Genomic DNA, 26,421 nt, shown 5'->3' with positions numbered 1-26,421 from the left:
CTGTCACAGTTCAAATAAGTGAAACCAACAAACCAAAGGGATCAATGTTGTCATTTTAAGAGAACGGTTATCTCTTCTCTCAGCACCTAGAAAATGCTGACCCAGAGGTCTACTCCAGGCTTTTACTTAGCCACCACTGCTTTCTGGATTCAGTTGGTGGAAAGCAGCCAACCCAGATTTCCCTTCTTCATTCCTAATCCATCCTTCCTAGGTGGCAAGCATAAATTTAATATGTGTCAAGTGATAAAAGTAACACCTCCCATTTACACATCATCATAAATTTAGAAGTAGAAGTGATCCTAAAGTCCAGTTAGGTCATTTCCTTCATTCTGTGGCTGGAGAAGCTGATAGAGCAAAATGATTTGACTGAAATGCAATAAATAGTAAGTGGCAATGGTGGAATTTCTCCCAGGTCCTCTGAATCCATACCTACTCTTCTTTGTACTTTCCAATAGTGCCATTATATAGCATGCCTCCATAGCACATACAAGTTCCCAAGTGTTGGTCTTACAGCAATCACATGACATAAATAGGATTTGTGATGTCATCACTAAAGACAATACCTGCCCTCAAGGAATTTACAGTCTAATGGGAGAAGATAACACCCAGAAGGAGGCAGGAAAGTGGACGATGAACAGCATGGGGCACCCTGCATGAGTTCTGTCTTGTTCTATGGAGTTGAAGGAGCAGAAGATATAAAGTAAAGTGGGCTGAAGTTCAGTTTCTGCTCTCTATAAAGGAAGGCATTAGGAGGAGTTTCACCCTCTAATCCTCCAATCAGAGGGGAAAGGAGACTGAGGGAGGGGGTGTCAATCAAGGCTTAAGTTAGCATCTTAGTGGTGAGTTTAGAAGTAAGGAGCTTATCCTGGGAGGGGAATCTTATTCTGTAGAGTTGAAACCAGCAGCCAGAGCAGAGGCAAAATGGAGTATATACCTCAAAAAGATCCGTGAAAGAAGAAAAGGACCCACATAGACAAACATAATTATAGCATGGTTATTTTTTAGTAAAAAAAAAAAAAAGGAAACTAGGAAGGTACCCACCTACTGGGTAACAGCTAAACAAATTATGGTATTTGAATGGAATGGAATATTATTGCACAATAAGAAACTATGAAATGAACAGTTTCAGAGGAAAGTATCTCTGAACTGATGCAGTGAAATAAGCATAACTAGAATAATTTATAAAATCACAACTACATTTAAAATATATCTTTGAAGAACTTTATACCTCTTATCAATGCAATGACAAACCACAGTTGCAGAGGAATTAGCCTACTAATGACAAGAGAGATGAGCTTCAAATGAAGAATAAGGAATACCTTTTGAGAAATGGCCAATGTGGGAATGTGTTTTCCTTGACAATGCATATTCATTATGTTTGAGGTTTTTCTTTTCTTTTTCGTTTTTAGCTGTTAAGTCAGGGGATAAGAAGTGAAAAAGAAAAAATATGCTTCCTAATAAGAAAAACAATTTAAATCTAAATTTAAGACAATTAAGGATCAGATTAGGAGTTCAATGAAAGCAAGAGGCATAGCAGAAATAATAGTGTCCTACCCCTTTTATTGATGAGAAAGTTGATGTTAAGAGAGGTTAAATGACTTAGCCACAGTCATATTGCTAGTTTAATGTAGAGATTAAAACTCATGTCTTTTCACTCATGTCTAACACTCATTCTGCAGCACCATGATCATAATAACAACAGTTGTATTGCAGTCTTGTAGTGTCTACTCACTTGTAGAGGTGAACCTTTTAAAAGAAAATCCATCCTGTCAACTCTTCTCCCCCCCGCCCCCCACATATACTCTGGCTCAGATCAGTTCAGTTTAACTTAGCAAAGCCTGACAACATTTGAATTTCCTGGCATTCTACTTCCCTCCCCTTGACACCACCTTGAAGTCACTGGAACACCCTGAAAATACAGATGGTCTTACTTCTCAGCAAATGGTTGAGGTGGCGTGGGAGGGAAACAGATGCTTGAACCTTATAACTTTGATGGGCCCTTCAGACAGTTCCTTCCTCATCTGGGACATTGCTTTAATAAACATAAATCACTGGATAAGTTATATATATATATATATTTGCAATATCACCAGCCAAAGATGACATAAAATAAAGTTACTTACTGCCTATCATCAATTAAATTTCTTCAGAAAGGTAATGACTAACCCCAGTCCAACCTGGCAATGCTTCTTAAAAAAAAGTTCTCTTAAGAGAAACTTCTCCAATGATCTGGATTTCATATCTTTGCTCACTTCCCTATATCACATCTTTATAAATCAAAAAGTCAGCCTTCAGCACAAATAGCAATTAAGTTTAGGAATCTGTTTTCTATAACACCCTTCCTGACCCCGACAATATCTGACATGAAGCAGGAAGAGTAGAGGATCTGAAGTTTCCTTGGCTTCCTTCAGGACTCGGCTCAAATCCTGTTTCCTGCCAAAGGACATTTCTATTCTTCCCCTGCCCTCAGTTTCTTCCTTCTGTGATTACCTTCCATCTACCTTCCAAATATCTTGTTTGTACATATTTATATGCTGTTTCTGTCATCAGAATGTAAGATTCTTGAAGGCAGGGAGAGAATTTTCACATTTGTGTGTGTGTGTGTGTGTGTGTGTGTGTGTGTGTATTTGTTTCTCCAATGCTTAACAAAGCGGCTTTCTGGCTGATTATGGCGAAAAGAAGAAAGAGAAAGGAGCTGTCCACTTTCACTAAGAGACCATTTCCTCAGGTAGTAATGCTGAGGCTGGGGTTTCAGGGAGCTGTCCAACATCCCCTTATTTAGGGGAAGCTAGAAAGTGGATTTGGCTTAAGAGCAGGTCCATACCCCTAAGAAACTGAGTGCTACATATTACTTTGAAATTAAGGCAGAACTCAAACCACCACCACCCTTCTCTCTCACTTCGAAATTCTTCTGCCTTGTTCCCAGACCATGTCTCTGGACTTTCTTTTTGATTTCTGTTGATCTTTTTGCTGACTCATACTTCTAGAGTAGATCCCACTTTCACTCTGTCAGTTTAGCAACATATATCTCCTGTTATCCACTCCTACTTCACAAACAACCTAATATCTATGACACTTCCACAGCTGGTAATCTTCTGGTTCCTCAGCTAAAGAAATAAGTGTAGGGGAGATACTCAGTCCTAACTCAATAGCTACTTCATAGCCAAGACTGGAAAGAACAGTAAAAAAGCAAACTTGGGAACAAAATCGTTTGCACAAGAATCATGCTTCCTCCCTGTGAACTTTTGCCAATGGCCATGCTCGTTAACACTATCCTCTAGTACCACCTCTAAAGGAAAACAAAAGAATCATTAAAAGACCATTGGGACTTCCCAAAAGGGACAGAAGAATTTCTTCAAAATACTTTTTAAAAAAAAGACATAGTCTACTCCATTCATTTAGTAAAATATATGTCATTAAAAAATCAATAAAAAGTAAAATCTACTGAGTGTTGGGTTGCTGGAGAGATACAAAGATAACATAAAATACGACCCTTCTCTTCATGGAGTATACAGTCTATTAAGTGGATATAAAACAAACAGGACTTCCATTTTAAAATGACAACAAAAACATGTTTTTATTCCTCCAGACTCCACTCGACTCTCTTGATGTTTTAAATCATGCTACGGAAGCCTCCTCACTTTGTAAGTTCACTATACACCTGCACTGCTCTCACTGGAAATTTCTGTGGCCCCCAGGGTTCCATCCCCTGCTTGATTAGTTTTCCTCAGCACTTCCATTTTTACTGAAACTGCCCAAGTCAACCATATCTTCATTCCTTTCCAGGAACCATTCCTTAGTCTCTAGACTTTCTCTACAATGCCAGGCATAGTTACTTTCTCATTCCTCTCCCCAATTGTTAAAAGTCAATACTATTACTTTAAGATTGTCAGGGATATCAGTATGTATTTTCTTTATAATTGCTTAAAGATTCATTGAATTGGGAATAATCATAGGAACTAGAGGTGTGATTTTATTGGAATAGGAAATACCTAGATGAGTCAGCTCCCTCTACCAATGTAAATCAGTACCTCATAGTCTCAGAGAGTTGCCTAGGGCAAAGGGCCAAACCAGATTAAAATGTAATTGGGAAACTCTTTACAAAACAAATAAAAATGCAATAGAACATAGATAATGTTAATATGTAGTTTTCTAAGTCAATTTTTGACCCGGGGATGCTTATGTATGGGCCACCTTTCCTATTTGAGATTGACACCACTGGCTTAGAGCAGTAAGATGTTAAGTACCTGGCCAGGGGTCATTCCCAGAAGTGGGACTGCTTTTCAGCATCCTTTCATAGGCTATCTTCCTCCATTTGAATGAAGTTCCTTTGAGGCAGAAACTACCATTTTCCCCCTGGCCATATCTGTATTGTCATTAATCAGAAAGGTTATTCTGGAGCATTATATCTAGCATTCTTATTTCACTCAAAGATTTGTCAAGTTCTTTATATACATTATTTCATTTGATCCTTGCAATAGCCATGTGAAGTAGATATTATTATTATCCCCTTTTTACAGATGAGGAAACTGAGCCTAAGAGGTTAAGTGACTTGCTCAGAGTCACAGCAATGGTCACAGACTTAATTCAGACCTTCTGGACTTTGAGTGCTGGACCTGGAGTTAGGAAGTCCTGAATTCTAATCCTACTGAAGATATTTACTACCTGAGTGACCCTAGGCAAGTCACTTGACTTCTCTATGTCAGTTTCCTTACTTGTGAAATGGAGATAATAATTGAATCTCCCTCTCAGGATTCTTATGAGAATAAAATGAGATATTTATAAATCTTAAAGTCCTATGTAAATGGCAGGTATAATTAACTTCTTTATTTAACTATATTTCTATATCTATTGGACTTGCTTTGAGAAAGTTTTTATACAGAGATATTAAGTTTCTACGATGATCACTCTATTTTCTCTTTACATAAGTTTTCCTGAATTATAAAATTTCATTGGGCATAAAAACCAATAGCATTCAAGCAATGTATCACATAACATGGTACATAAAACTTTATTTTGGCAGGGAAAACAATTTTCAAAACTAAAAGTAAGCTGAAGGCAATAGTAATTGCTCAGTCATAGGATGTCTAATACCTTCTTGTGGTTGCTGTAGGCCTTTGAGGTTAAATAACTGACTTGCCCATGTCACACAGTCAGCATATATCAGAGGTATGAATTGAATGCAGGCCTTCTTGACTTTGAGGTGGCTCTTTGGGGGCTATGGTACTACTCCTGCCAGTGTTACACAGTGCATTTTAAAAGAATATCAGAATACTCAGCTTTCCCTGTTCCTGTATAACCATGGACTATACATTTCATTTTGTTTGTGTTACTTTTTTTAATCCTTCACTAATTCTTTTAATTCTTCACTATTCTGATTTGTCATTGTGACATGAAGATGATCCCAAATTCTTCTTTCCCAAGCTGGAATGGTTTCAATCATAAGTCCATGTAAAAAGTATTTTCCATAGTGTATGTAAGAGAGTTGACCATTAATCAATGCATTTCCTCATCCATACATACCAAATGATGATGGTCTACTATGTCACCAATTGTCCATTATCTCTATCTTAAAAAAAACTCATCAAAGCTTGCTCTATAATCATAGTTGCCTGGAATACTGAAGAATTGATTTTCATCATTGATTGTTCTTTTAAATAACTTTAGTAGAGTGAGGTGTAGAGTGTAGAGTGAGGTGGCATGGTATAGTAGAAAGATTGCTGATATTGAAGCTGGGCAGACCCAGCTTCAAATCTTGTATCACACATGTGCTAACTCTATTGGTAGGCAGCTGAGAGTTCCATATGCCAAAGAAATCAGAGATCAAGTGCCTATCTCTTTTATTAGGAATTAGATTGTCTAAAATCTGGAAAGGCTGGGAGAAGCATCATCATAGCACAGTAAAAAGAGAACTGAATTTGCAGTTGAAGAACCTGAGCTGAAACGCTCAGAGACCCTTGTAGTTCAAAATCTATGATCTTTGGGGATTTTAAGTTAATATCAATGTAAAAAGAGAATTTACTGACAGAAAAAATCTTTGAATAACTAAGATAAAATACGAATGTTGGTTGGTTGGTTGGTTACTATTCTTTGTTTTCTAAGAGGACCAAAATGACATCACCATGATAAAGTGAAGTTTCAGTGTGTCTGGCTGATCAGACCAATATGAGCTCAGAATGCTCTAACACAGGTTGAGCATAGATAGTTCATATGAATTTTTGGGGTGGGTACTCCAAATTTGTGCATCCTGTGTTTGCTTTGTGGTGTCTCAATTCTGCTTTTGCTCATAGAGCACAGCATACTTTCTGATGTGGGCACACCATGCTGAGCAGTACTGTGCCAATGTCTCCTCTGTTGCACAGTCAAATCCAAAGTTCTTGAGAGAGACGTTGAGAGTGTGTCCTTGTATCACTTCTTCTGACTACCATGTGATCACCAGCCCCATGTGAGTTCTCCATAAAATAGTCTTTTTGGCAAGCACACATTTTGCATTTGAACAACGTGGCCAGCCCATTGGAATTGCACTCTCTGAAGTATAGTTTGAATGCTTAGCAGTCCAGCTCGAGCAAGGACTTCAGTGTCTGGTACCTTATCCTGCCAGGTGACCCTCAGAATCTTCCTAAGAGAGTTTAAATGGAAGTGATTCAGTTTCTTGACATTTAGACTATGCTTTAGAAAATATGGATTTACTTCCACAGTGAAAAATTGTGGCAGAAAACTTTAATATTCTTATAAATAACTGAATAAATGCCATTTTTTTGTAAACAGCTTATCAGAATTTCTTTATTTGAATTTCATGATAAGGGTTTACTAGCTTATGATAAATTCTGGTTTAAGTGATTTTCTATTCTATTAAAAAAAAAGAAATCCTTTGTGCCAACATCAAATTTTTTTCAAAATTCACAACTTTTTCAAAGATTTTTACTCTGAGTCACGTGTTAGTTGCATAGCTGGGCCAAGATGTAGGCACTAAGATAGATGGTGGATTTTGTACTCCTTAGCTTCCCAAACTTTCAAAATGCCTCAGAAATACCCATGATTTTGGTGAGTAATGCTTACTAAAGGGAGACCAGGGTCACCACAGTGCCACAGTTAAATAAAATGTAAGCTGAGAAGCCTACTATGTCCTCTCCTACAAACACATGAAAATTACTTAAATTATCTGAGTCACTTGATGATATCTTGGAATTCAAGAGAATCTAAAATGCTTGGATTATAATAAAGTAGCAATACAAGTTCCACTATCCATGTGAACTTGGACAAGTTGTTTCCTGTTTCTGAGCTTCAGTTTTCTCGTTCTTAAAATGAAAGACTTGGCTTCAGTAAAAGACATATAAAGTCCCTTCATCTCTGGATGCTAGAAGATTCCAGGTATATTTCCTATCAGCCCAGAGAAAAGGGAAGCATCTTAGGGTTAATGGGGCATCAGATTGTGATCCTGCTATAGAGAAGTATCAAAGACAGCCTATTTTTCAATTCTTTTATAAAGCTGGTGTTAGGAAGATGTTCTAGACAATAGAAGACCATCAGAAAGGTTTTTTCTCAGGGTGGGGCAGAGCCAATATGACAGAGGAGAAGCAGGGACCTGCTTGCCCTCTCCTCACAATCCCTCAAAATACCTGTAAAAAATAACTGTAAACAAATTCTAGAGCAGTAGAAGTCACAACATGACAGAGTGAAACAAATTTGCAGTCCAAAATAATCAGATATACCAACAGGAAGGGTCTTTTGCACCTGGCTCAGAATGGAACTTGGCACAAATGGGACTGGAGCAGGCCTCAGAGTGCTGAATTGCTGGCAGCTGCTGCAGCTTCCAGACTTCTTAACCCATAAACACTAAAGACAGCTTCAAAGATCAGTAAGAAAGCTCTCTCACCTGGATGAAAGGGGAGCAACATCTAGCCCCAACCCCAGGGTGGTGGCAGCCACTGCTGCAGAGGCAGCTGCTTATGCAGGTTACAGTCTACTGTGAGGGAATTGAGTAGCTGATCTGGATTGCAGTTCTGAATGGTAGACCTGGGGTGATAAGGAAACTCCAGTTCTGGGGAATAAATGAGTGCTTGTGGTTATTCACAGGCCAGAGCACAGGCCAGGAGAGGAGTAAACACCTCTCCTTTGATTATATGACTTGGGAGGAACTAAGAACTAACCTAGAGATATCTCTGAAAACAGCTGCACAAAACTCCACTTAACAAAGAGCTCAAAAGTCAAGTAATTGGCTGGGAAAATGTCCAAAGAAGGGGGCCAAGGGGATGAGACTATAGAAGATTACTTTTTTGGTGAAAAGTTATTTTCTTCTGCCCTTTTGGACAAAGGAAATCAAAACATGTAACTAGAGGAAGATTAAAACGTTCATCCAGAGGAAAATAGCAAGGTCAAGACTCCTACATCCAAAGCCTCCAAAAAAATATGAAATAGTCTCAGGACATGGAAGAGCTCAAAAAGAATTTTGAAAATCAAGAAAGATAAGTGTAGGAAAAATTGGTAAGAGAAATGAGAGCGATGCAAGAAAATCATGAAAAATGATCCAACTACTTGCTAAAGGAGACCCAAAAAATGCTGAAGAAAATAACATCCTTAAAAATAGACTAACTCAAATAGAAAAACAGGTCCAAAAAGCTAGTGAGGAGGAGAATGCTTTAAAAACCACAAATGACCAAATGGAAAAGGAGGTCCAAACATTCACTGAGGAAAATAATACCTTAAAAATTAGACTAACAAATAGAAGCTAATGACTTTATAGGAAATAAAGAAATTATAAAATCAAAAGAATGCAAAAATGGAAGACAATATGAAATATCTCATTGGAAAAACAATTGACCTGGAAAATAGCTCTAAGAGAAATAATTTAACAATTATTGGTCTACCTGAAAACCATGGTCAAAAAAAGAACCTAGACAGCATCTTCCGAGAAACTATCAAGGAAATCTGCCCTGATATTATAGAAACAGAGGGTAAGATAGAAATGAAAAGAATCCACCAATCATCTCCTGAAAGAGATCCTAAAAGGATAACTCCTAGGAATATTGTAGCCAAATTCCAGAGTTCCCAGGTCAAGGAGAAAATATTATAGGAAACCAGAAAAAAAACAACTCAAGCATTATGGGAATGCAATAAGAACAACATGAGATTTAGCAGCTTCTACACTAAGAGATTGGAGGGCTTAGAACATGATATTCCAGAGGTCAAAGGAGGTAGAATTAAAACTAATAATCACCTACGCAGAAAAACTGAGTATAATATTTTAGGGGGAAAAATGCAATTCAATGAAATAGAGAACTTCCAACACTTCTTGTTGAAAAGATCAAAGCTGAATGGGAAATGTGACTTTCAAATACAAGAATCAAGAGAAACATGAAAAGGTAAACAAAAAAAAAAGCCATAAGGGACTCATTAAAGTTGAACTGTTTACCTTCTTACATGGAAAGATGATATTGGTAACTCATGAGACCTTTCTCAGTATTAGGGTAGTTAGAGGAAATGTGTATGTGTGTATGTATATGCATGTGTTTATTATATATGTGTATGTATATATGTATGTATGTATGTATGTATGTATGTGTATGTATGTACGCATGTATGGGCACAAGGAGAGCTGAATATGAAGGGAGAATACCTAAAAATAAAATTAATTTTTGAGAGGAATGTATTGGGAAAGACAGAAAGGAAGATGTAGAATGTAACAAATCATCTCACATAAAAGAGGCAAGAAAGAGCTTTTACAATGGAGAGGAAGAGATGGGAGGTCAAAGGGAATAAGGGAGCCTTACTCTCATTGTATTTGGTTTAACGAGTGAATAACATACTTAATTGGGTATGGAAATCTATCTTACTCTTCAGAAAGGTGGTGGGGGGATAATAGGAGGGAGAGCAAGTTGGGGGAAAGGATAATCAGAAGCAAATACTATTTTGAGAGGACAGGTCAAGGGATAGAATGGAATAAATGGAGGTCAGGACAGGATAGAGGGAAATGTGGTTAGTCTTTAGCAACATGACTGTTATGGAATTGTCTTGCATGGCTACACATGTATACCTGTATGGAATGACCTATATGCTTTCTTTCTCAATGAGGGTGGGTGGGGAAGGAGGAAGGGAGAGAATGTGGAACTCAAAGTTTTAAAAATGAATGTTAAAAATTGTTTTTTCATGCAACTGGGAAATGAGATGTACAGGTGTATAGAAATCTATCTTGTCCTACAGGAAAATAAAAAGGAGAAGGATGAGAGAAGGGGGGGGGTGATAGAAAAGAGGACAGATTGGGGGAAAAGGTGGATGGAGTACATGCTATCCTGGGGTGAGGGTGCGGAGAGATGGGGAGAAAATTTGGAATTCAAAATCTTGTGAAAGTAAACGTTGTGAAGTGAAAATAAATAAATTATATATATATATATATTTTAAAAACAGGTCTTTTCTAGGATCAGTTTCAGGGCTGCCTTACTAACCTCATTTAGTGGTACTCTCCTTATACATCTAATTCCTCACCCCACTGGCACTTCAATGTTCTGTGAGCTCATAGATCTGGGGACTCCCTCAAAGGAAGTACTTCACAGTTCATCCACTTCTCATTCTAGGTCACTTTTGTCAACATTCTTCCATGAATCCTTTCATTTAGTGTGCAAAGAACATTCATCTAATGCCCTTGATGCTATATGGGCACCAGTGGACTACATGGTTAGTTCATCAGTTACTCCTGACTCTGACTGCATGACCAGACCACTTCCTCTTTCCAGTCATCTATCTCTCCATTCCTAATATTTGTACTAACTTTTCATCTGCAACTCATCATTGGTAACATGTTGCAGACTCCTTACACCTACCTTGTGCCTCTCTGATGTCCTTTGTCTGAGGTCTAACTTCAATTCTTCAGAAGCAATGGTGTTCTACAATCCACAAGCCATACATCCCTGGGTAGATATAAATGTTAAAACGTCAGAACCTTGTTTCAAAAACAAGTTTTGGAACCATAAAAGCACTGCACAACTCCCCTCCTAGGCAATCCTATTTGCTCTTTGTCTTATTGTATTCCAGTTCATTGCTTCTCAGCAGAGCTAGAGCAGCTGGGGTCTGGAAAAGAAATAACTTTATTCTGTAGTCAAGCTATCCTATTCATTTTTCTTATGAGTATATTTTTGGTTCAAAAAATTTATAAGTATTTAATATCTATCCCTCCTACTCCCTTGGTGTAAAAAGCCCTCATAAAAGATATATAGCATGACAAACTTGAAAGACACATTTCACCATGTCATATATGGATGTTTCATTTCCACTTTAACGCTACTACTTCTCTGATGGGAGATCGGGGATATGTTTTTTTCATTTCTCTGGAAGTATAGTTTATTATTGCATTAATCAGAGTTCTGAAGTCTTTCAAAGTTGTTTTTTCTTCATAATATCGTCATTTTTCTCCTAGTTCTACTTACTTTACATCAGTTTATAGAGGTTTTCCCAGTTTCCTCTGAAACCGTACTATTGGATGATTTCTACATCGTCATAATTGGGTCAACCCTTTATTCACTTGATTTAGACTATTCTAATTGTTATGGCTTGGGCCATAATGTTGTGGGAAATGAGATGTACAGGTGTACATCGTTGTGGCATAATGAATGCCACAAGGTACTTGGAGTCAAAAGACCTGAGTGTGAATCAGACTTGAAACATCTATTAGATGCATAATGAAGGACAAACTATTAGATCTCTCAGAATCTGTTCCCTCAATTGTAAAAATGAGAATAATATCAGTTGTACTACTTACTTCATATGGTTTAAGTGATGAACAATTGGAAGAAATTATATAAAAGGCTTTGTAAATCTAAAGTACTGTATCGGTGTAAATTATCATTATAGTTTGGCCAAGTGATCACAAGTTTAATTTAAGAGGCCTTGAAATATTTCAGGACTTGTTTTTCCCCCCAAATAATCTTCCCCTCTCTCAAATTTTCCTATTTTCATCTAGTGCACTCCATTAAGAAAGCCTTTCAGACTCCCATGATTTGTCACATAATTGTACGACATGAGTTCTCCTCCTCCCTCACTGCACATTTGCAATCAGCTGCCAGATCATATCATCTCTCCCTTCCTATATTTCAACTCCATCCCCTTTTCTCTACTCACATTTTCACACTATCTCTATCCTGGAGTATTGTAATAGTCTTTTTGAATTAGTCTCCTTGCCTATCTCTATTTCAGTCCATCCTCCACAGTGTGGCTAGATTGATTTCCCTGAAGTGCAGTGATATATACATTAATAAACTCAAACCACTCTAAGATCAAATTAAGCTCTTTTGTTTGACTTTTAAAGGCCTTCATCATCTGGCCCCAATCTACCTTTTTCAGCCTTCGCATACACTACTCCCCTTCCCACACTCTTCCTTCCAGCAAACCTTACTTTGCTGCTCCTCACACAGGACACCCCATCTCCAATCCCCATGCCTTAGCACTGGCTGACCCCCATGCTTGGAATGCTCTCCCTCCTGACCTCTAACACTTAGAAAGCTTCAAATCTCAGTTCATGTCACCTTTGAACTGAGCCTTTCCTGATTCTCCCAACTACTAATTTCCTTCTTCTTTCCTCTCCTTTTCTCCCCTCTCTTCCCTTCCCTTCACCTTGTCTCTGTCCTTGCCTGGGGTGCTCTCCCCAGGTGAAGGTACACTTCCATGGCCAAAAGCTGCCTTTTTACCTTTGGGTTTACTGGCTAGATTTCTTGCTCAAAGATCAAGCCTTAAACCCAATTCACTCTGGAGCTCATAGACTGGACAGCATGTCCCCATTCACTTAGCACAGAGTGAATGTAAATACTAAATAGTAACTCCTTCTCTTTTACTCAGGAACCCTGAGGGACTTTCTCTGCCAGTTTGATTTTTTTTTTTTTATTAAAGGGACCATCCTTTGAGTAACTTAAAGAAGCCTATTCATTGAATGGGTATATCTCACTCAAAGTGAGAATCTGATAAAACCTTAGCCTAAAATGGCAAGGGTCTCACATTGCATCCTGGGCCATCTCCAGTCATCCTGATGAATATCAGGCCACTAGACCCAGATGGCTCAGGAGAAGAAAGTGACCTTGCACAGCCCTCTCTCACTCAAATCAAAGTCAACTGCAAGTCATGTCATCATCTTAATGTGATGGTCTTCTTCAAGAATGAGGGACAAATACAAGAATAATCCTTCTCCAAAATAACCATTTATACATGACAATTTATATGTTTTGTGTTATATGTAACACCTTTCATCTACCTTATATATTCATATGCATATGCATATATATTCATGCATACATTACATATACACACACACACACATGCCTCTCCCTCTTTATGGAAGATTTTTTCATTGGTAGGCACTTAATAAATTCTTATTGATTGATGAATGGATAGATTTAATAAGCATCACACTCAGGGAGCATTACTGTCATAAGGTTACCAGTGATATAGAAAACATTACAGTGTGGACAAAGTATATTGAAAATCCGGTGGTACTGCCTAGGTCTTGGTATTAGTTCTAACAGAAAAAAGAGTCTTGCCCAGAACTTTGCAAGCTAATTCTGAATGACCCAAGGAATCTAGAGTCTATTGGACCCTATGAAGTAGACAAATTGAACTGGTATTAATTTATGAAGGCATATTTTAATGAGCTCATTATATATAAGGTATACTTTTCCCCCATGTAGGCTAAAGTAGTTCTTTCCCTAACAGGCAAAGAAACTGTCCCCAAAGTTTGTGGGAGAAGAGGTGTTTAAGGCTGAACCTTGAGTCAAATTGATGTGGCATCCTGGTCACCTAAAGGTATGAACTGGCCCACCCACATAGGATTTAGATTCTTTCGACTTGCCATATGTCAAGGGTCCTTGAGAGTCATTATGTCTTGCCTTGATGACTAGGCAATTTCTATATGAAGGCTGGGTGGAGGAAGGACACATTTAACTAAGCTAAGAGCTGTGGAATCTTCACTCAATGTCCTGCCTAACCTGAGAAGATTTAAGATCTGGTGTAGAGTTAAGTGTGCCGAACTGAAACAATTCAGTCAACACTATCAACATCATGAAGACAAACAACTTTGAAAAGTTAAGGAACTCTAATCATTGAGATGATGAACATGATATCAGAGGACCTTCCATGAAAGACATTGCCCACCTCCTGATAGAGAAGTGATGAAATAAGTGTGCACAGAGCAGCATAATTTGAGGAAAATATCAAGGTGAGAATTTATTTTGCTTGAATAGGAATATATATTACAAAGGTGTTGTTGGGTTTTTTTCAGTTGAAAGAGTTAGAGCTTGCAGGTGGAGAAAATTAATAAATTAATAAATATTTTATTTATTTTTTATGAAATAAATTAACTTTTTACATGATGTAAGAATAGAGGTTTAGAAGGAAGCACCGACAAGAAGTGCAGTTTTGAACGTGATATATAAAATGTATTATATATTTTTTAAAAAGCAAGTGATATGAACTATAGATTTACATTTTCACATAAAATTATTTCATGTTCCGTCATATTATGGAAATATTTTTTAATGTATAAGTCCAGAATATAAATGCACTAAAATATATTTTTTAATCCTTTCTACTCTATGGCTGAGTAAACCAACTTTTGTTAACTGTTGAATGACCTATGACTTTCTCATTTTATTTCAAAACTAAACCAAAACATTGAAGGGACAGGTTTGACTTAAGTCTGCCCATTTCCCATCTGACTTGAGTAAGTGGAATAAAACTCCCTTTGAATGCATCAATTGTGAGTAGACCAAATAAAGAATTAACAGAAATGATCCTTCCTATTTTGAATGAATCAACCAATAAATGAATGAATTAACAATCATTTATGAAGTTATTAATCTAGGGTTTTTTTTCTAATTTTTGTGACCCATTCATTTTTTCTTTCTCTCTTTTATTAATGAAAGTATTTACATGTATGCATTTTCCTTGAGGAACTCTTTAAATATACTGTGGCATGTTATCTATTGGCATATTCTTTGATGAAATAGTCTATTGTTTTGATAATTTGTTCTTTGACCCTCTTGTTTTTTAGAAATAACTGATTTTCCAATAAATTCCAGTATTATGTAAAATTTTTACAGTAATAGAAATGGGAACTTTTATAATCTTTTCTTATGATTCAGATATGATCTTGATAAACTGGAAACAAAATGTAGAAAGAAAACTATAGACCAAGATCTCTATGAACATTGATTTTAAAAAAATTAAAGTATGAGAAAAAAGGCTATAGTAACATAATATAAATGTCTTGAACTATGAACAAGTTCGTTTTATACCAGGAATTGAGGATTGGTTCAATAGAGGGAAGATTATAGACATAATATATTGTACTAATTACATATGATAATATTCATGGATGTTAAAAAGTCTTGTAATCCTTTTCTGGTATAAAAATATTAAATCACAGTAATAAACTGACCTTTCTTCAATATAGCAAATAAAAGCTATCTAAAACAAAAAGCAAATATTATATGTAATGGAGAAAATTCAAATTACTAATGATTAGAGAAATGCAAATTAAAGCAACTTTACTTCCATGAGATGATAAGTAAAAAATGACATTTTTTTCATTTATCTTCAGCCTTAAAACATTCGTATGCAAGTGAACTGAGAACTAAAGTGCCATGAAGTTCATGCTATTTATTGGTTCTCAAAATGGTCATCTTTCACATTTTACATCTAGCACCTTAGAATGCCCTTTATATTCAAATTTTATTATTTTTTAAATAAACAAAAGTCAGTTCTACAATTTTTTCCCTATCAGAATGAAATTGTTTATTGCATTAACATTTCTTATGTTTACCTTTTTTATATAGCTCTTGTCTCCTGTGATTTTATGTCAATACTTCTAATCAGCTCTGGCCTTCTCATCAGGAATGCTTGAAAATCCTCTATTTTGTTAACAATTCATTTTTCCCTTTAGCTTTATATTCATTTTTACTGCATGATTCATTCTTATTTACAGCTAATCTGTTTTACTTTGGGGAATATTGTATTCTGAGTTCTTTCTTTATGGTAGTAGCTGCTAAACCTTATTTGATTCCAACTGTGAGTTTTTGGTATTGAAGTCTTTCATTCTAGATGCTTATTTATTTTTCTTTGACCTAGAAGCTCTGGCTTTTTTTCAGTGATGTTTTGTTATACTTCTTTGGGGGTTTCTTTCAAGAAAAGACCAGTAGATGCTATCCATTTTCATTTTGTTCTCTGATTCTGAAATATCTGGGCAGCTTTCTTTAATGATCTGTTGAAATGCGATGTCTAGGATCTTTTCTGGTTTTAACTTATTCTTAATTCCTTTGATTTGCTTTCCAGGCTAGCTCTTTTAGATATTTGCTTCCTTATGCTTTCTTTTTTTTCTAAGTCTTTTGATTTTGTTACAATATTTCTTATTGTTACATAGAGAGTCAGTAACTTCTTTTTGGTCCTTTCTAATTTTCAAGGAGTCTGTTGCTTACATAAAGTTATGTTCTTCTTGTTAATTCTCTTTTCAAGACTCTTCCGTGACTCTTAGTTCTTTTGTAATTATTTCTATTAGCACTCTCTATTCATTTAAAAACTATTTTTTTAACTCAAAAAAATTCTTGCTTAATTTCTTCTCAGAATTCCAGTTGACCTCATGCTTAAGCTGTGTTTTTCTTTGAGGTTTCACATGAAGATTATTTAGAATCTTCCTCTTCTTTTAGATTTGTGTCTTGGGCACCTAAATCAGAAAAGTAGTTTCCTCTTCTAGGAGTCCACTATACCAAGTAAGTCACAGATCCAGTTAATTTTCTAGTCCTGATCCATAATCACTTACTTAAGAAAAAGGATACCTCTGAGAAGGAATTCACTTAGATAATAGTGCCTCAGTTTTCAGGATTCTTGGCTATGTTGTGGTCTAGGGTCCCAGGAACCCCAAAATGCAAAGGTAAAAGGGCACCAATCTACATCGAAATAATTTGACCACTCAACCCTCCCAGTCTAAGGAGTGAATTTTAATTGAGATATCAAGAGGGTGAGATTCCAATTCTCCAATTTTTTAAACCACAGAATTATTCACATGCAATAGGAAAATCATCCTGCATCTCTTATAAAGTGACTTAAGCCTTTGTATTTATATTATAGCGTGCTTTCTGCCCTAAGTTGCTCAGTTCATATCCAACAAATGTGTTTCTTTACACAGAGATTTTAGAGGGCTTTATTAAAGTTCTTTTGCTATTTCTTTCAGGCACCAAACTTTCAGTTCTGGAAAAAGGCAAACCCTTCCATCCTTTACCAAAAGTGGTTTTTTTAAAGTTATACAATGGAATTTTTTTTTGGTTCCTTCCCCACTAAATCACTCTATATGAAAGGGTGTACTTTAGTCATAGTACTTTACAGTATAATTTCATGATTTTCATGATCCTTCTGAAACCTGTTTTCCCCAGATATAAGGCACATGTTCAGATTATTACCAGACTTCTTTTCCTCTATAAGTTCCTGCAAGCTTTTAAGACCTCCACAATCCCTTTCTCCACTGTATTATGGTGTTACAACAAACTGAAGAGGTCACCTATTATGCCAGGTGGTTCTATTACCAAATGACAAAAAAACACAAGCTTTGAATTTAGAGTCAAAGATTCTGGGTTTGATTGATAAATGGTCAAAGGATATGAACAGACAGTTTTTAGAGGAAGAAATTAAATCTATCTATAGCCATATGAAAAAATACTTTAAATGACTATTGATTTGAGAGATGCAAATCAAAACATCTCTGATCACAACTAAAAGACTGGCTAACATGACAAAACAGAGAAATGATAAATGTTGGAGAAGATGTGGGAGAGTTGGAACACAAATTCATTGTTGGTGGAGCTGCGAGCACATTCAACCATTCTGGAGAGCAATTTGGAACTATGCCCAAAGGGCTATAAAAATGTACACATTCTTTGATCTAGCAACACCACTTCTAAGGCTGTAATCCAAAGAGCTCATTAAAATGGGAAAAGGTACCACATGTACAAAAATATTTACAGCAGGTCTTTTTTTGTGGTAGCCACAACTGGCAATCAAAGGAATGCTCATCAATTGAGGAATGGCTGAATAAGATGTGGTATATGAAAATAAAGAAATACTATTGTGCTATAAGAAATGATGAACAAGTGAACTTCGGAAAAACCCGGAAAGACTTATATGAACTGATGCTGAGTGAAGTGAGCAGAACCAGGAGAACATTATATACAGTAACAGCCACAGTGTGTGAGGACTATTTCTGGTATACTTAGGCCTTCACAACAATGCAAGAACCTAAAACATTTCCAAAGGACTCATGATGCAAAATGCCATCCACATCCAGAGAAAGAACTATGGAGTCAGAATGTAGAATGAAGCAGACTAGTTTCTCTTTTAGTACATTTGGTTTTGTTTGGTTTTTCTCATTCTTTCTCTCATTCATTTTAATTTTTATATATAACATGACTAATGTGAAAATGTGTTTAATAAAAATGTATATGTAGAGCGCATATAAGATTGCATGCCATCTTAGGAAGGGAGGGAAAAAATTTAGAACTTATGGAAGTGATTGCTGAAAATCAAAAACATATAAATAAATAAATTTGGAAAATTTAAAAAAAGATTTTGGGTTTGACTCTTGGCAGTGTCAATTTCTGTATGACCTTGGGCAAGTCATTTAACCTCCTTTTGGTCATTGTTAAGATGAGGGAGTCCTTCCTTTAAAGTCCTATGCAGTTTTAAATCTAAGACCCTAAGATTTAAATTCCTGTTTTCTTATCTTACTTCTGCCTTCAATGCTGAACAACAAACCTTGACTGGCTTTCTAAATCACTTCCCTCAGCAACTATAATAATGTTTCTCTTTTTTCTTTAATATCCCCAAACTTCTCCACTCTCCTTTTTCCCAACAGATGTCTTTGATTCATATTTTTATAGTTGAGGTGATAAGAAGAATCCTTGATGAATTTGGTGGGTTTTCCCCAATCAACTTGATGAGATTATAGGACATAAAGCTTTGTCAGAAGAGGGTACTTTCTATGATGTTAGACATGAGCTAAGAGATTAAGCCTTCATTGAAAGAATATGGTAAACTCCTTGATTGATCCCTAGAGATTGGGGCTACTATTATTACAAGATAATCTCTCCTTGTCTAAACCTCTCATTGCCTCTTGGTGAACCTCATTTCTTCAGAGACAGAATACAAGGGTGATTGATGACTGGATAATATTAGAAGATGATTTCACTATTATGCTAATTGTTCTGATAAAGCATGTCTAGAAAAATAAGTAAAAATGATTTTTTTCCTGAAGGGAAGAGAGAAATATAACCTACCTTGTTCAAATCATAGAGCAAAAAAAATCTTTATTTAGGCATAGCTTTAATTATTCATCATTATCCTCATGACATGCTTAGAACAGTAATATGATCCAGTCTGGTCTCCTCTTGGTTGACTACATAAATAAAATATGGTTTATATTTAAATGTTACCAGGAAAGCAAAATTCAAGTCTTTTTAAATCATTGAACCCATATTTTTTTTTAACTACAATGGCCCTTTGGACCCTTCTCCCAACATCTTCTAACAGTGTTGAGAAAACTAATAACATTCAATAACTTGTTTATTTAAAGTACCAACTAGAAAGATTTTACCCTCAACAATACATCTTTATGGGTAATTAAGAAGTAAATATACAAAATGGCTATTAATTCCTCAGCTTAAAGGTTTCTGGGCATGAGAATTCTCTCCCCCAATTTATCTATGATTTGGTAGGTAAGTGTTCAGGAGTTATGTGAGGACCATAGAACATAAGTGACTTGTCCAAAGTAACATATCTGGTAAATATCAAAATCAGTCTTTGACACCGATTTCAAGTCCAGCATCCTACCACCTGTACCATAATGATTCTAAAAAGTTAGAACAGGTATATATTCAAAAAAGATATGTGTAATAATAACATATACAGATTTAGTCCAATCTCCTGAACCTTCTTTATCTGATGATCTTTAACATCCATCATGACAATCCAAAGATTCAAATATCCTTTAAGATCATAATTGATTGACTCCCTATGAAACTGATAAATTTATCAATGCTGAGGAAATAAGTATTTACTCTTCTTAAGGTGTTACTCTTCTTAATTTTGCATTTTTAAAGAAAAAAGTTCCTTCAAATTCCTCCAAAAAACAAGCTTTAGACAAATTGCTGAGCTGCACCAGTGGAAAGAGTTTCCATACTAGGAGCTCCTAATACAGACAAAATCACAGAACTGAACCAAAAAAAACAAAAAACAAAAAACAACATATCCATGTGACCAACACATTCCTCTGCTCAAAATATCCTACTGTCTTTAAGTTAAAATACAGACTCCATGGAACAGCATTTGATGCCTCTCCAGTCTATATCCAAGCAACATTTCTAACCTTTCACATTACTTCCTTTCTGTGTCAACTAAACTAGATTATTAGCTAACTGAATTAAACTGTTCCATGAAATAAATTAACCATCTCTGAGTTCCATGCACAGACAAGAGTTAATTATCTACTTTGAAATAATCTACATGGGAACTTTCTGCCTTTAAATTGATAATTTTCTCCCTTTTATTCAATTTGTTGCTGTTTCTCATTTGGACATAGCCCGTGGAATAATGTTACTGCTCACTGAGGTAACATATTACAGTTCAAAGTGCTAAATGGTTTGGTTTTGCTCTCAATTTCACAAATGATCTGTGTATAACACAAGTGAGCAATTACCATATTGCATGGCCGTATGTCATTGATATGAACAACTTTATAACAAAAGAGTCAATGGGATATTTGGGATGTTATAGCTCACATAAGCAAACAAATGAATGAGGGAATGAATAAAAAAATGAATGAATGAATGAATGAATGAATAAGTAGCTAAATGAATGAATGGTCAAAAACATAGATAAAAATAGATAAATACATTGATATGTATAAAGATGATATATATAAATAATAAATACATAAATAGATGATAGATACATAGATGGATCAATGGATGGTTAGATACATAGTTGGACAGATGGATGGATGAATAGAGAGATAAATATATAGATAGACCATTATAGACAGACAGACAGATAGATGGCTAGATAGATAGACAGACAGACAGATAGACAGACAGACAGACAGACAGATAGACAGATAGACAGACAGACAGACAGATAGACAGATAGATAGACAGACAGACAGACAGACAGACAGACAGATAGACAGATAGACAGATAGACAGATAGATAGATAGATAGATAGATAGATAGATAGATAGATAGATAGATGATAGATAGATAGATAGATAGATAGATAGATAGACAGATAGAATAGATAGATAGATGGATAGATGATAGATAATGTTCAGTATTATTTTACCTTAAGGATAAAGAAACTGAGATTTTGCGATGTTTATTTGCCCAAGTTCACACAATTTGTATGCTTCTGAGGCAAGAATTGAAGTCAGCCTTTGCTAGGTTCAAATCTAATGTACTATCTTTTATATTGCGGGAGGTAGGTGGTGCGGTGAATAGAATGCTGGACCTATAACCAGGAAGACCTGTGTTCCGATTGAGCCTGAGTCACTTGTTAGTTAGTTGACCTCAGGCAAGACACTTAACCTTTTTTTGCCTCTGATTTCTCAATTATAAAATAGCACCTAATTCTCTGGTCTGTTTTGATAACCCAAATGAGATAATATTTATAAAGTATTTAGCAACAACACTTGGCACATAGTAAATACCATATAAATACTATTATTTTTATAATTATTATATTTATTATTATAATTATTATTTTATCATCATCTTCATCATCATTAACACAGTTTGGTGCTTAGAGTGAGGAAGACCTTGGTTCAAATACCAACCCTAACAATTACTAGGTTATTAGGTAGACAAGTCATAACTTCTGTGATTCTCAAGGAACTAGCACCCTAATACTTAATATCCTAAGTCATATTGGGTTGCAATTCAGATCTTTCTATTTCTATTATTGGCATATTTATGGCATATTATTGGCACAATTATATCTTTGAAAGTGTTTTATTGTTACGATGCGCAGTGAATTAATTTGTGGATGAATTTGTAGCCCACTTACTCATATTTATCTCTTTCTGATATAATGTGAATGCATAAATAGTGTTCTACATTCTGTTGGGAAATGGTCCCTAAAGAAATGGTCTTGCATATAGTATGTGCATAATAAATGTTTGTCCAATTAGATTGGAATAAGACCTAAACCAGTGACGTTGTATGCTAGAGGCAAAGTTCCTATCAGAACAGATTACAGAGAAAGAAAATCCTTTAATTACTGTGGTCAGTGAGAATATCTGCTCATTAGAAGTAACCCTATATGCTGTTCTGAGGAGGATCATTTTTCTGTTTGCATTAGTTTATATGTCATTTGGGAGGGGTGAAAGCAGGTCTGAAGAAGTCTGGAAAACCAAAGGGCAGTACGAAGTCGTGGGCCACTTGGAAAAGAGTAACCAAATGAAAGGAAAAAAAAGCAAAGAAAGAAAAAGTGGAAGGGGGTTTTGCCTGGGATTGTCCTTGAATATTGAGACCTTCTAGAGCACACTGACTGTACAATGAGTTTTTCATATGAAGTCAAAGGAAAAATTGGAATTCTGGCAATGATACTTACCTCTTATGTGATCTTGGGCAAGTAATTTAGCCTCCAAGAGAAAGAATTGTACCAGAGGACTTCTAAGGTCCCTTTCAACTCACAGAAAAACAGAGTTGTCTGGAATTATAGAGATCATCATTTTCTTTCTCCATCAGCTTGTACTCTTTGGACTAGACATCACCATGCCCTCAGGAAAAGTCATCATTTTGTGTGATTGCATCAGTTTTAGTACTCACTCCTCATCAGCACCCTTGATACGCTCCAGTCCTCTGATTAGAGGACCAGAATGTGGAAGAAAAAACTCTTCCCAAAGATACCATTAAAGAGGGTTCCCACATTCTCTACTCATTTTTCACTAGCTTCTACTTCTTGCTCTGGACTCTACTATGCCTCAATACCTTCTTCTTTACCCCAGCCCACCCTCACTTTTTAGATTCCTTTTAAACATTGCCCTAACTCATTAGATCATGAGCTCTGTAAGGTCAGGGACAGTCTGTCTTTTTCATGTTTATATTGCTAATGCCTGATACATAGTAGGTACTTAGAAAGTATTGATTCACTTGACCAATTCCCTCATTGGCAGATGAGGAAACTGAGCCCTAGAATGCTCAAGTGAACTTTGCACTATTTCAACATTAGCTATATAGGTTTAGCCCTACGCAAGACTATTAATTATGCAGGAAATCCTCTCCTACTTTCCTTTTAATTACCCTTCTTCCCATCATTTGGTGCCCCTTTTATGCAGAAGTCCTGTGAACTCATGCAAGTTTATCCAGCACATTCATCCAGTAAGATTTAGGAAGAGAACCCAAGTCAATGCTCTTTCTAACATACCCTCTCTAGAGAGAGTCATGAAAAGTTTCTGTTTGCTGTCATTTTTGTCTGGTCACTTTTCAGTCATGTGGGACTCCATCTGGGGTTTTCCTCACAAAGATACTGTAGTGGTTTGCCATATTTCCTTCTTTAGCTCATGTTACAGATAAGAAGCTAAATCAAACAGGTTTAAGTGACTTGCCCAGGATTGTACAGTGATTAAGTGTCTGACACCAGACTGAAAATCAGGAAAATGAGTCTTCTTGACCAGGTCTAACACTCTAACCTCTGTGCCACCTAGATGCCAAAAATTTCTACAGGTCCTAATTTGAATAAAATATAATGTATAGGTTTATCAAGAAGGCAATCAGGGAAAACCAGGTGTCCATTTACTGTTTTACATACACACACACACACACACACACACACACAAACATACACACAGACACACACACACACTATTTTTATAATAGTAGGTATTGTATGCCCACCTTTTTAAAAAAATCAGTCAACAAGCATTTAAATCACACATACACATATAAATATAAATATATAAATTTATATGTATAATACTAATATATTAAATATTTAAAAATATATATGTATGTATACATACACATATATACATACATACATACATACATATATATATATATATATATATATATATATGCCAAGCACTGTGTCAGGAAGTGAGGATACAAAGACAATAACAAATCATGGGAGAATAAGCATATGTATAGAGATGTACAAACTTAATAAAAGGTAATTGTGGGGGTGGAGGGAAGGGAGACAGAAAACACTAAGGGAAAGATGCAAAAATTAGTAGTGGAAAACTAAGACTTTTTTAAGATAAGAAGAGAGAAAGGAAGGAGGGAAGGAGAGAAAGAGGGAAGAAAGGAAGGAAGGAAGGAAGGAAGGAAGGAAGGAAGGAAGGAAGGAAGGAAGGAAGGAAGGAAGGAAGGAAGGAAGGAGATGAGAGGGAAGGAGAAGGACTATCATTATGTAGATTATTAGATTAAGTGCTAGTGTTATGTACCAAGGTCTATATTAAGAGCTGGAGATACAAATATAAAACTGGAACAGCCTCTTGCCTTGAGGGAATCTTTTTCTTGTGCCATAAAAGTCTATTGCCAAGTTTCATGTACTCTATTCATTTTATTAAACACTCACATAAAAACAATAATAAAATTAAATTTTATAAGGACTTTTTCCCATATAAGAAGACACAGCCCTCACAAACTAGAAAGGAAATTATTATTCACCTTTTGGCTTTTCTGTGAAAAGATATACTTTTCCTCTTCTTGAAATTATGCGGTGGAAAGAATACGAGATTTGGAGTCAGCAGACCAGATCCCTCTCACCACGTGCATGAGGCCATTTAGTATCTCTGGGGCTCAGCTTCCTTATCTATAAAATGAAGGGGTTGGACTTGATGTAAATGGACCCTTCCTAGTCAAGAGTTATGATCATGTGATCCCTTACAGCTCTATATCTTTGATCCAATAGAGAAATGTAAGGAATCAAAATCAAGGGATTTCCTTCCAATTTCAAATAGCTTATTTCTATTTTTGAAAACAAAAATGTATATAATCCCTCAAATGATGAGGGGTTTTTCACCTTTGTGACTGAAAAAAGGTCAGAATTTTCTTTTATTTTTCCCTAAGTACTTCCCATCCCCAGTCTTATTAGCTTTATCTTCAAATACGATACTAAAAGCAAAGCCACATCAAAATCATTGGCTATTCCCCAGTCTTCAGAATCCAAGGAGGCTTTACTCTCTCAAAATCAAAATTAAAAGATGACAAGGGGAAACTTAAAATACAAAATACTGCATGTACAATTATTCTTCTTTTTATTTTCTTCTCTTTCCTGCCCCTACCACCACTCCCCCAGAAAATACTTCAAAAATGAAAGTTAAAGTACAGTCTTTACAATTAACTTACAATTAACTTTCTGGTATCTGTCTGTCTGCAAACCAGTAAGATACTCAAAAAGTAAAATACAATTTCTTCTTTTTTGTCGATAGGCTTTTTTTTTTCATTCTTTTCATTTTTAAGTTTTTGAAGACACAATAAAGTATTGGCAGCTAAATGGACAGACAGATACTTGCTTGAAGCCAGATTACTAGTAGATTAAGTGGTAATCTTTTAAGTGTATTGCCAAACATACCACAATCAGATCTGAAATAGCGCTTGACTGAAAAAAAGCCAGAGATGTACGAACAGCACACCACAGAATGTTTCACTCATATCCAGAGACTTTTAAAATGCTACTTTCGACTAGTTAAAGGGTGTGTGAAATCAATGAAGTTTGAATCCTTGCCCTTTTCTTAAAGAGTTCACCTTTTCTTCAACTGTAGCTTCGAAAATTCAAATTTTAATTTTTATGAAAATATTCTGGCCACAGGGCAAGCTGTATTAGCGCTAATACTGCTACAGGGCACGGATTCCTAGGAAATAAAAACATTTGAACTGAATCTTCCCTTGTTTCCCAAAATAGATGACAGATAAAATAAGACAGGATTAATTTGTTTTCATGGCAATGGATGCTTGCCTGAAAAATAAATTCTGTAGCAAAATGGATTCATTGTGTTTGTCCTTCATTGATAGATATCTCCTGGATCACTTGTATTTGCATTTAAGAGATAGAGACAAAGAAAAAAAAATATGTATATATGTATATGTATGTATGTATATATGTGTGTGTATATATGTATATATTTACTTACCTTTGCCCCATCACCATTACTTCAGTCTCTCATTCCTTCATTTTTGTACTTTTGTATTTTTATTATATTGGTTGATTTTTTTTTAAACAGCTAATTGCAAAAACTGCTTTGAATATTGTTCACAACTCTTTGGGAAACTGTGAAAGCCACTACACCAATCAACCTGGGGAAAAAGAGGGTGAAGTAATTTCTCAAAGATCTCAGGCTGAGTTTTTCCCTTCAGCTCCAGTGTTGCATTGCAAATATCCAACTGGAAATCTTTAGATGTAAG

The 26,421-nt window shown here is 35.8% G+C and overlaps 1 long non-coding RNA gene across 1 annotated transcript in view; it reads left to right on the top strand.

Annotated features, from left to right (window-relative positions):
* The first annotated feature begins 604 nt into the window (after nucleotides 1-604).
* The window catches only part of LOC140513671 (uncharacterized), a 30,053-nt gene continuing 4,236 nt past the window's right edge, over nucleotides 605-26,421 (top strand). Inside the window, exons 1-2 of the long non-coding RNA XR_011970279.1 lie at nucleotides 605-700; nucleotides 13,693-14,194. This is a non-coding gene — a long non-coding RNA (uncharacterized lncRNA). The remainder of the gene's footprint in view (nucleotides 701-13,692; nucleotides 14,195-26,421) is intronic.

This window comes from Notamacropus eugenii, chromosome 7 (genome assembly GCF_028372415.1).
Source record: "Notamacropus eugenii isolate mMacEug1 chromosome 7, mMacEug1.pri_v2, whole genome shotgun sequence".
Taxonomy (NCBI): domain Eukaryota; kingdom Metazoa; phylum Chordata; class Mammalia; order Diprotodontia; family Macropodidae; genus Notamacropus; species Notamacropus eugenii.
This window is presented reverse-complemented; position numbering and strand designations above follow the sequence as displayed.